At 48.1% G+C, this 10,280-nt stretch overlaps 2 long non-coding RNA genes across 2 annotated transcripts; both read right to left on the bottom strand.

Annotated features, from left to right (window-relative positions):
* Positions 1–373: 373 nt before the first annotated feature.
* On the bottom strand, positions 374–2,745 carry LOC115299462. The gene is made up of 2 exons (XR_003912192.1): positions 2,584–2,745; positions 374–1,444 (listed from the first exon to the last, which is right to left on the bottom strand). It is a non-coding gene; the product is annotated as an uncharacterized LOC115299462 (long non-coding RNA).
* A 97-nt stretch (positions 2,746–2,842) lies between these two features.
* Positions 2,843–7,225, bottom strand: LOC115299461. Its single transcript, XR_003912191.1, has 4 exons — positions 7,169–7,225; positions 5,710–5,876; positions 5,098–5,278; positions 2,843–3,042 (listed from the first exon to the last, which is right to left on the bottom strand). It is a non-coding gene; the product is annotated as an uncharacterized LOC115299461 (long non-coding RNA).
* Positions 7,226–10,280: the final 3,055 nt, after the last annotated feature.

Here is a 10,280-nt window from a genome sequence, read left to right as displayed (position 1 = left end):
GCTATCTGTCCTCTTGGAGTCACGGTGTCCTCGAGAACAACAGAAATATTTTTTTAAAAAATTTTTAATGTTTATTTATTTTTGAGAGACAGAGACAGAGCATGGGTAGGGAGGGTCAGAGAGAGAGGGAGACACAGAATCTGAAGCAGGTTCCAGGCTCTGAGCTGTCAGCACAGAGCCCGATGCGGGGCTTGAACTCATGAACAGTGAGATCATGGCCTGAGCCAAAGTCAGACACTCAACTGACTGAGCCACCCAGGTGCCCCCAGAACAACAGAAATATTGGGGAGATGGAAGCTAGTGCATGGGGGATGGCAGAGCTTTGTGACTTAGTGTATCATCCGGCTCCCGACTTAGAGAGAAACTCAGTCACTTCCTGGTCTCCGATTTATTTTCCTCCTCGGGGTATGCTACCCAGGGGTATCTACTCTCCTTTCTTCACCAGAAGAATCCAGCTCTTCTCACTCACTCTCTGTCTTCTGGTTGAGCAAACATCACCTGGGCTTCAGAACTGACCCAAGTTCCAAACTGCACCCAGTGAATCAGCCATGGCAATTTTGCAGGAACTATTGGGAAAGAGAAACAGTCTTCCCATTATGGTTGTGGAGCTCTTAGGATACGAGCCTGGGTCTTTTATTGGCTGCCTTGTCATCCTGAGAGCAGATTCCACGAGAGCGTGAAGGCCATACTACAGAGAGATGCAAGAGGCAGGAAGATGGAGTTCTGATGACGTCGTTAAAGTTCCTGGATCCAACCACACCTGAAACTTGCGTGAACCTTTCAGTTCTAGGAGCTAGTAAGTCCCCTTCTCCTCCCTTGCTTCCTTTCCCCCCTATTTTTGCTTGTCTGTTTGTTTCAGCCTGCTCGACTTGGATGTCTACAACTTACACTGAAAGAGTTAAAATCCTTGATGGTTCAAGGTTTTAATCATCTCATTGACACGAACACCGTGGTGACAACAACAGTTCTATAGCCTGGTTCATTTTACGTGAGGTTAGCATCCCCACCTGCCCAGCCATTTTCCTATAGGGCAGTCATCTTCAAGTTCTAGCTGGCGGAAATGCGACCTGGACACTGAGGGTCAGTGCCTGAACCTCCGGCTGTGACATAAGTCTCTTCCATGCAAAGTATTTAGGAAGACACAGAACAAATTCTTCCTTATGATTCTCGAAGCATGCGCGAGGCAGGTGGCAAGGTAGCCGCCTTAACCCCGATCTGGGCCGACACCTGCCGAGTCCTCCAGCTGCCGCGATGAGACAGCCTGATGGATGACGCGGCCCCTGGGGTTCGGTGAGACGTTTTGGCAGCAGGAACACACAGGCAGAGAAGGATGACTTGCCGGTCTGGACCGTGCCCAGATCCTTTCAGTCACAGGTACAGACTCCAGACCAGCTTTATTCCATCTCCTCGCCTGGCCCAGCCAGGAAAGTGGCCGCTTGCTTCTCTATGCATGGGACACAATCATGTCGCTTGTCACGGCCAAGTGACTGCGTGTCTGACGTGATCCTGGATGCCAGCCCTGCAGCCTTCCTGGTGGGCCAGGCATGGGCTTCGGAGTCAGGAAACACCTGGGCCCCACTAAGAACCTGTTTACCCCATTCGAGCCACGTGATCCCGCCTCTCGGAGCCTCCGTGGCTACATTGATAAAATGTGGCCAACGAGAGTGTCTGCCTCCGAGGGGTGTAGCAGAGGGTCAAAGAGGACCACGTGGTAAAGCACTTAGCACGTGGCCTGGCATGCCTCAAATCCCCGTGTTCATCATCATTATAATAATGATCATAACTCTGACTTTTCTCCACAGTGACCACAGTGCTGCCTGTCTGTCCCTGAGAATCACCAGTAGGGCTCTTAAATTAGGGAAGGGGCTGGTGGGCTTGTCCTGGGAAGTGGCAGGAGGGGAGAAGCGGAGGGCACCCTCGGAGGTGCAGCAAGTTTTCTCGGGTCAGGGCGAGGGCTTGGGGACTGTGAAAGAGATGGGATCCCAGGGACCCAGCCAGGGACAGCAGCGACGCCTTCAAGATTGACATGCGCTCTCTCCATCTCTGACACAGCAGGTCCGGGGGGCCAGTGGGACCTCTTCCTTCAGGGCCCTATCCCTCCACCTCCCGCTCTGATGGGACCATCTGTCATTGTCACCGGCAGCTGGACACACGAGAGCTGGGCTGCGTGTCAGTTTCCCCAGAAATCCAGTCTCAGCTCAGCCCGGGCTGGCTTGGCTGGGGGAGGTGGAACACGGGCCCTGGGGGTTCAGAGAGTCAACAGGGAGGTCCCAGTAGTGGAGTGGGGTACAAACCTCCCCTCTCAACCTCAACAAGGTCAGAAATAGAGTTTAAACAATGATGTCACCAAGCTTGACTCAGCTGGTAGAGGCTGAGCATAGTCAGATGGGCGTTCTCTCTTCCCCCAGGGGCTTGTCTGAGTTTGGAGGTGTCAGAACCTCAGGGAGGGTCAGTGGGAGGCGGGTGCGGGGGAGGGGGAGGCTTCGCTCTCAGTGTTGCCCCCTGTCTCCCTCAGCTGCCCACAGCTACGAGACTCTGGTTCTTCCAACACCCTTCCACGTGGGGACGCTCTGTGGTTCTCACCCCGTGCAGGGTCCCAGGCTTTCTGTCCCAGACTGCACGCAGATGGGTTTTCTGCTCCCCCTTTTCTGCTCCACGGTCCTGCCGTAGTCAGGGACTTTCACCCTGGGGTGGAGAGCGCGGGTCCTCCCTTCTTGGGGCCCCCACAGGTATCTTTGGGCTTGTACAATTCTCTGCGCAATCACTCTGAACTTGGCCTTGGGGAGAGAGCACATGGTTGCTTCTCATTCCCTCCCCAAAGTCTAAGTCTCTTACCCTCGAATTCTCCTCCTTCCCCCAAGGGTTTCTTTAGTCCAGGAGTCTTTTTATGTTTCTGAGATGCTTACCTTACAGGACATTCTCCCAAGGTCTTAGGACTCTTCCGGTATTGGAGTTCTGAGCTATCAGAGCTGAGACATCGGCCCTCCAAGGCTGGGCCACCCTAGATGTTCTCTGAATGGAGGAACAGAGCAGCAAGTGTTTCTAGGAATGAAAAAAAAAAAGGTACACATTGATTACGATATCATAGTGTTATTCCCTCAGAGCCTGAAAAAGGCTTTGGCACAGCACAGAAGAAACTTCTTATTTAGCTCCAAGCAGATGATTTTCTTTGGAGGTCAGTTCCTGGACCATAGCTTGGATTTCTGGGAAGGTGGATGGGAACTTTTATCTTAAAATGATGAGATTATGGGACGCCTGGGTGGTTCAGTCGATTAAGCATTTGACTTTGGCTCGGGTCATGATCTCACAGTTCGTGGGTTCAAGCCCCGAGTCAGGCTCTGTGCTGACAGCTCAGAGCCCAGAGCCTGCTTCTGATTCTGTGTCTCCCTCTCTCTCTCTCTGCCCCTCCTCAGCTCACTCTCTGTTTCTCTCTCTCTCTCTCAAAAATAAATAAAACATTAAATTTTTTGAATAAACATTAAAAATATAAAATATAAAATATATTTTAAAAATGAAGAGGTGATAGTCTTCCATCCCCATTCCCCACCCCCACCCCCCATGAGCTCAGTCCCCACCAGTAGGGTGGGTGGCACAGGATTTGAAACACAGTTATGGCCCAAAGTCCACCCCCGAGGAAGCCAGAGACCCATGTTCAAAGTGTGTCCCCAGTTAGCTGGGTGAGTAGGGTGCATCATCACTGTCTCTGGGCTCTATTTTCCTTGTGGCCAAGAGAAGGAGGGTTGTGACAGCCACCCTCTTGGGACTGTCGTGGGGATGGGTGAGGCAAGCCATGAGCACGTCATTCACACACGCGGGCACAATGACAGGTGAACATCAAAGTCAACGGTTTCGGCAAGAAAGTGAAGCCTGTGTGGCTCCCGGTGACATTCTTGGACAAGGCAAGGGTGCCGCCATGATGAAGTCAGACTCCGGGTTTGACGGTTAAATATCAAATTTGTGACCTTGGGCAAGGATAACTTCGTCACTTTTAATAGCTCATTTCTCCCACCTGTAAAATGGCATTTGTCCTAGGGTCTGATTTCTGGAGATACGAAAATTAAATGAGATAATGTAAGTGCCTGCATCCAATTCTGGAAAGTGTAGTAAATGCTCAATTAAATGCAAATTATTACTGACAGGCAGGCGATGCCTTTTGGTCATCAAGGTTTCAGTCCCTGTGAGGGCAGTTTTCTGTATGAAAACATTTACCTAGTGGCTAAAGTACTATGTACTTCCTGGCCTTAGATCCTTCGCCTGTTTTTGCTCTTAAGGATCTGTTTTTTTAAGGGCCTCCTGGGTGGCTCAGTCGGTTAAGTGTCCTGCTCTTCATTTTAGTTCAGATCATGATCTCGAGGTTGTGAGATAGAGCCCCACATAAGGCTCTGTGCTAAAAGCCTTGGGATTCTCTCTCCCTCGCTCATCCTTCTCTGCCTTGGCTCTCCTCTCTCTCAAAATAAATAAACAAACATTAAAAAAATAATCTGTTTTTCCAGCTCCCTGAATATTAGCCCGTTTGCCCCACGGCTGTTCTTGGACCTGGCAGATGTCGGCCCCTCCTCTAGGTACCTCTCCTCCAAGTTCCAGCCCCTGGTTGTGCCTCCGTGCCCCTCTCTGCCCTCCCCGCTTCTCTGGCTCTCTGCTAATTTCCTCAGGTGAGATTTTAGCAGGGCAGGGGCTGCATCCCCGATTTCCTGTGCACCTGCTCTGCACATTCCTCCCTGAAGAGTCCCAATTTACCTGCTGGGAACCCCCCTGTCCAGTGTGGACAACTCTATCCAGGGTGCTTGTGGCCACCCTCGGTGGTTCTTAAAACACCTGCTTGTCTGGCCCTGTGGCCAGAGACTAGGAAGAGATTTCCTGAACTCATTTCCTCTTCTTCCTGGGTGCCCTGCTGGGTTACATTTCCCCCCTTCCCAGGCGTGCGACCAGCAGACTAAGCCTGCGCCATGGAACCAGCACATCCAGACTTCGGGTTGTCTTTCCAGCCGAGCTGCTCCAGGCTTCCGGCCCATTTGCTCGAAGGCAGGTGAGTCACACGCTTCTCTAATTTCAAATTCTTGCACAAGCTGTGCAGTGAGCGCATCACCCCGTAGTTACCTGGTTGTGTGTCTCTTTGTCTCACTAGATGGTGAGCTCAGAGGGGACGAATATTAGTATTCATTCAGCAGACACTCTGCAGGGATGGATTGACTCTGTCAGCAAGGCAGAGGCGGGAGTCCTCATGTCCAGATGCAATGCAGCTGGTGTTGGCCATGAGGCTGGTGATGGGGTCACCTGTCTAGGAAGACAGTGGATACAGCATTGAAGAGGAAGAATATGTGTTCTGGGGGCCCCAGAGGTCGGAACCAGGACCAGTGGTTGGATATGGGGTTGACGATTAGTTTAGTAAAGGATGACACCTTCCCCTATTCACTGAAATACTTAAAAATATATATAAGGGGCTGGGGCGCCTGGGTGGCTCAGCTGGTTAAATGTGCGACTTTGGCTCAGGTCATGATCTCACATTTCATGAGCTCCCCACGTCAGGCTCTGTGCTGACAGCTCAGAGCCTGGCGGCTGCTTTGGATTCTGTATCTCCCTCTCTCTCTGACCCTCCCCTGCTCACGCTGTCTCTCTCTCTCTCAAAAATAAATAAAACATTAAAAAATTAAAAAAAATTAAGACATGTCAAACATCAGAAGTTCCAAAAAAATTATATTATGGACCTACCTCAAGGGGCAAAAGATGTGGACGCTTTGCCACATTGGCTTCAGGCTTCTCCCTTAAGTTGCAGATAGAGTGAAAGACGCTCCTCCTCCACCCCTCCTTCTAGCCCTTCTCGGGGGCCAACTCCGCTCTGGGGTTACTGAAGATCCGTCCCAGGCAAGGCCATGTAACTTTTCGAAACACAATATACATTATTTTAAAGTGAATATTTACATATGTTAAATACATAGAAATTAATATATGGGTGTAGATAGTATCATATTGTATCTATCAATACTGTGTTTTTAAGGCTTCATTTAGCTGCTTGTGGGTCTAATGAATGTATTTGAATTATTGAAGGCTCCCACTCCTGTGTGGATAAACCAGTTTGCCATCTGTTTGCCTATTAGAGATGTTTGTTTTCATTCCTAACTATTATCAGCACTTCTAAAAAAGACAGTCCTTGCGTAGGCTTCACTGAGCGCTCCAAACACTGCGTTCTAATCACAGAACAGACTGTTTCCAGAGGAAAAGGCCTTCCGGTCACTGGAACTGGTCGTTGATAAGATTATCAAGGAATGCTATGAAGAATCTTGAATCTGTTGGGCTCCTGGGTGGCTCAGTCAATTAAGTGTCCAACTTCGGCTCAGGTCATGATGTCTCAGTTCGTGATTTCGAGCCCCGCGGCGGGCTCTGTGCTGACAGCTAGCTCACAGCCTGGAGCCTGTTTCTGATTCTGTTTCTCCCTCTCTCTGCCCTTCCCTCACTCATGCTCTGTCTCTCTCTGTCTCTCAAAAATAAATAAATGTAAAAATTTTTTTTAAATAAATAAATTGAATCTGTTAATATGTAAGTTCTCTTCTAACCTTGAAGCTGAAGGTTTTCATGAGTTTGGGAATAAAATATTAAATATGCATGTTGTAAGATTTTCTTGGAGTTCTGGGGTCACAAAGCAAGTGCAACAGAAGCTAATCATGGGGGAGGGTGGTGATAAGGATTAGAAAGGTCTTCAGAGATTATTTATTGCAGCCCCGTTATTGGTGGGTGTCCTCGTGCTGGTTCCAGAATGTGCTAGAACTGCCAGGATGCTAAGCGCTGTTCATTTAGTCATTCAACAAATGTTTATCGAGCACCTATTACGTGCCAGGCACTGTTTAAAGCGTTAGGTCTCTCTTTTTATGATTGCAGATAAAATGTGTAATATAATGTCCGGTGCTGTTAAGGGCTGAGCTGGGTTCCCACAGAATTCATACGCTGGAGCGTTAACCCCTAGTACCTCAGAATGTGATTGTCTTTGGGAATTAAGTGAAAATAGAGCCACACGGGTGGGCCCTGATCCAGTCAGACCAATATCCTCATGAGAAGGGGACATTTGGGTTCTCAGAGAGAAACCAGGGAGCACATGTGCACAGAGGACCAACCATGTGAGGACACAGCCAGAGCCGAGCAAAGAAGCCTTCAGAGAAACCAAACCTGCCCACACCTTGACCTTGGACTTCTGGCCTCCAGGATTGTGAGAAAACAGACTTCTATTATTTAAACCACCCAGTCTTCGGTCTTGCACTCTGGCAGCCTGAGCAAACTGATATGGGAGCTGCGGAGAAAAATAAACCAAGTTAATGGATGGAGAATCAAGGTCCTGTGATTTTATTATGGTCAGGAAAACACTGCTGTCCGAACTATCCATCGGATCCGTGATAATTACCTCTCTTTAACAAATGAGACCTCTTAAGCTCAGAGATGTTCAGGGACTTCCACAATACCACACAGCAGGGGGAAGTGACAGAGATTCAAACTTCCGGTGTTTGATTCCAAATTACACTCACGTCTCACTGTACTGCTCTGCTCTTATTTTTTAATTGGATGGGAAACTAGCATAAAGATGATGCTTTACATCCAGTTTATAAATTGTTTCCATATGTGCTCTCATGTTCGGTCCTTGAGCAGATTATGTGGGGAGATGGGCTCCCTTCTCCTCCTCTTTCTTCTCCTCTGTTTACTGTGGCTGAAAGAAGCTAAAAGCCTGGCCTGTCAAAGACTGGAGCTAGAACCTAATTCTGCTCCATTGATCTTTTCATTCCGTAGGAGAAAACGTTTCCTCTTCAGACAAAGCCTTGATCGGTGCTTGAAATCTACACGGAGATACAGCCTTGTATCTATAGTCTCCGGAGAGAAATTCCACCCAGACTCCACAGCGATCGGCTGGACCATCAGAGCCGGTACATTAAGCCCGATTCTCATCGGTACCAGTCCCCCCCCTCCCCCGCCCCCATCTACCCTCCCCCCTCTCCCCAGCTGGGGACAAGACCCTGCATGGCCCATCAGGCATCCTGCCCCTGGATAAATCAACCTAACTATGGAGAGTTAATTTGTCTGACTATAAAGTGCATTCAATCAGTGTAAAACAAAACTAATTGGTTCTCTTCCATACAAATTTAATCATACCATAAAACGTGATCAATGCAAATAAAAACCATTGAGTAGGTTAAGCGTCGAGGATCCATAAAGGGGAAAAAATAGTCCATGCGCATAATCGTAGGAATCGAAATCCGGATGCGTGGTCACCCGCGCATTAATCATCCCGCATGCCAGGGCTGACAATGGCTGGGATGTGCCGGAGGGACACTGAAAATGTCCTTTCTTTTGCACCAATTGTGTGGAGGAGGTCATTTCCTCATTGATTTTGGGGTGTGCGTGTTACCGGCGGATACGTTCTGGGTAATGTTCATTGTGCCCAGATCTTCTCCTGGCGGAGACTGACGATTCTCCCTGTAGATAAAGCGTCTGGGTTTGTGGCATGTACTTTCCCAAGGGTTAAGTGATGCCGAGAGAGGGCGGCGTGGAGGCCTCCTTCATGCACTGTTAGTATGTGCGAGAAAGAGCTGGGTAGAATCTGGGGACTTCTAAAACATCCAGTCCGGTCCTTTGTTTTATTGTTACTCCTTTTTACCCCACTGGGGCCCCCTGAGAAGCTGGGCCAAGGGGAAGGGCAGCCTTGCCGTCTTCTTTCTACCATAGAATATGTGCCTGGGAGATGACCCTGCTTCTATTTTGCATTCTACCCAAAGCCCCTTCCAAACTCACGCCAAAGAAGACAGCCTAGTGGAATCAGGATGTTGCCACCTGTGAACTCCAAGCATCACCAGGGCTGGGAATGGACTGAGGCCACATGCCTTATACCTGGACCTTTTTGAGTGGGTGTTATATTAATTGTCTGCTACAGTCAACGTCCACTTCCTCCATGTTACCTGTCCTTTCTGCTTCCACTCCCCACTCCTCAAGGCAGCAATAACTGTGAAATGTCACAAAAATCCATTCTCCTCTTCCACAGCAGTGGAGTCAGACATGGGCACATGGGTGCCCATCCAGGGACTGCGATTCCAGACTGGGTGGGGCCATGACTAAGTTCTTTTCCAGTGGACTATGGACTGACATAGTCACTTTCAGTATTGACCCACAAAACCTCCAAGGGCCAGGCCCCCTGCTCCTTCTCACCTCTCGTGATAAGAATGGAAATGATCAGAGAAACCTTGGTAGTGTTTAAGAACAAAAGTCACCATCGGCCTGGGTCCTTGAATGTCCGTGTGGAGCAGGGCACCTTCCGATATGAGAAACCTTCCCTAGAGGACAATATGAGGGAGAGACTTCAATTGTGTCTGCGATATTAGGTTTTGGGGTCTGTTACAACCCTTGAGCCTATCCTAACTGACACATCATCTAGTTAGAGCATCAGACCATATGCAAACTGAGCAGTTCTACCAACTGCTAAAATTTTAGCTCTTTGACCTAACTCATTCTTCATTTTCCCACCCCAATGGACATAGACCACAGAAGTAATACATGTACATTGTAAAAACAGACAACGAGACTTGTGCAAAGAATTAAGTTTAAATTACTATTAATTACACCATCCACAAATAACCACCCTAAACCTTTTTCTTTATTTTATTTTTTTTAATTAAAAATTTTTAATGTTAATTTATTTTTGAGAGAAAGCGGGGCTCGAGCCCATGAACCGGAAGATCATGATCTGAGCCACCCAGGGGCCCCAATAAACATTCTTTTAAAATGAGAGAAAACTCTATAAAAAAAGAATTAATATTATGCCACTTAATGTGTCAAAATGTATTTAATGGACACATTTTGGTTACTTCTTCCTTGTTGCTGAAAACAATATTGCAATGAGAATTCTTGTACATGCATCTTTGTACATTTTTTTCCTTCTAAAATTGCAATCATAGAAATCAGCTTCCTGGGTCAAAGTATAAACACTTGAGGGGGGTTTGAAAACACATTTTTAATCTCAGCAGAAGGATTGTACCAGTCAGTACTCCTAGTCTGCCACACCCTCAGACATGTTGGGTTCTGATGTGTCTGTCTCCTCCTGGAGCAACTTCCCATGTTTTTGCCTGAACATTTGCACCTCATTCCCTACTTCTGGCCATTGTTCCTGACCCTCTTGGCAACTAGAGTGGTCACATGACCCAGGCCTGACCAATCATAGTGCTCTGTGGAATGGGCCATGATCCAAGTATAGCCAATCAGAGTTCTTCCCTGAAATTTATATCTAAATAATGGAAACGAGACGTCTCTAT

The sequence above is a fragment of the Suricata suricatta genome, chromosome 8 (genome assembly GCF_006229205.1).
Source record: "Suricata suricatta isolate VVHF042 chromosome 8, meerkat_22Aug2017_6uvM2_HiC, whole genome shotgun sequence".
Lineage (NCBI taxonomy): Eukaryota > Metazoa > Chordata > Mammalia > Carnivora > Herpestidae > Suricata > Suricata suricatta.
Note: the sequence above shows the minus strand (reverse complement) of the source record. Positions and strands in the feature narration are given on the sequence as shown.